The sequence below is a fragment of the Frankliniella occidentalis genome, unplaced genomic scaffold, assembly GCF_000697945.3.
Source record: "Frankliniella occidentalis isolate FOCC.00 unplaced genomic scaffold, Focc_3.1 Scaffold9, whole genome shotgun sequence".
In the NCBI taxonomy this organism is placed as follows: domain Eukaryota; kingdom Metazoa; phylum Arthropoda; class Insecta; order Thysanoptera; family Thripidae; genus Frankliniella; species Frankliniella occidentalis.
In genome coordinates this window covers 1,590,186-1,591,403 of record NW_026267139.1, presented here as the reverse complement: position 1 = coordinate 1,591,403, position 1,218 = coordinate 1,590,186, and the positions used below count along the sequence as shown (strand labels likewise).

At 51.9% G+C, this 1,218-nt stretch overlaps 1 protein-coding gene across 1 annotated transcript in view; it reads right to left on the bottom strand.

Annotated features, from left to right (window-relative positions):
- LOC113211874 (uncharacterized) overlaps positions 1-767 on the bottom strand; it is a 9,391-nt gene extending 8,624 nt beyond the window's left edge. The window contains exon 1 of the mRNA XM_052277275.1: positions 687-767. The gene's annotated coding sequence lies outside the window, so the exon portion shown is untranslated. The remainder of the gene's footprint in view (positions 1-686) is intronic.
- Between the last annotated feature and the right edge of the window lie 451 nt (positions 768-1,218).

Genomic DNA, 1,218 nt, shown 5'->3' with positions numbered 1-1,218 from the left:
TTACTTTCACTGGCATCCTACCACAAAGACCCACCAAAGCTCGCCTGACTCACGCCTCCCTCCCCCTCCTACCTCCCCCCTCGCCCGCTCCTCCCACACCTGTCCGCCTTTGGGAGCGAGAACAACAACAACACTCGCTTTGCCGATGCCCCGTAACGTTCTTCTCCCAAGTCTTCTCCTCTCCCCACTGTCGGGTACCCGTCGAGTTTTAACGTTTTACGAGCTCTACTTGAGGTGCTTGAGGTGCTTTTTGTCGCGCCGGCAAACGCCAGGGGGGCGAGACATGTGTCCCACTCCAACAGGCCATCCCCGTCGCCGAGCCGAGTGTGTCGGTCGGTGTCCCACTGAACAGAACACCTGCTGCTCTGCTTACTCCCAAAAAAAAATCGCAGGCACAGTCAGTTCCATTCGTTTTTCAAAGTAAAAAAAGAAAGCAGAAAACTGTGAGAACAAAACAACGACGCGACTAGATTTTCCAAATTGCAGTTACGGTTCTCCATTAGTGAAAAAACCCATTAAAAACAATATTTAAAAACGCGAAACATTTTGAAACCGCATGATAAACCAGATAAACACAGTGGACACTAAGCACCCCGCGACCGCGGTCGTCGGTCGTCACTTTGCCACTCTGTCAGTGTAGGAGTTCTTTTGACTGAGAAGTGCGTCGCCGCCGGCGTCGCTCTCACCTTGCTGTCCCTGGCCGTCCACGGGAAGGCCCTCCTGGGTGCCGCATACGGCCGTGACAGCGACGAAGAGCACCAGACCTGCGGAGACAGACAAACGACGTCAAAAAATTACTTATTTTTTAGTTATTTGTTTTTATTTTTTTTTTTGCGCATGCTCTCACGCGCTTCCTCCTAGTGGTTCCGAGGTTCACTCTGTGTGTGGGGGGGGGGGGGGCAGTTAGGCCCTGCTTACAGTTAGACTGTCGGAGCTCCAGTGGCACCGTGCGTGAAGGTCTCCGCCGAGTAGGCTTAAACGCCACCCTACGCTCATAAGCAATGTAAAATCTTAAGCAACAATAGAAACCATTAGCATTATAGTAACTATGAGGAAGTTGCCCGATAAGAGGAACAAGAAGAAGGTAGCACTGAGGAGGTGGCGTGGCGTAGCGCCGTCCCTAAACAAAGCAGAAGAGCGACCGTCTAGCAGAGGTTAGGATGCGTGTCGTTAGATTTCAAACAGTTTAGAAGGGGCCTATGCACCCAGCACCTTGGT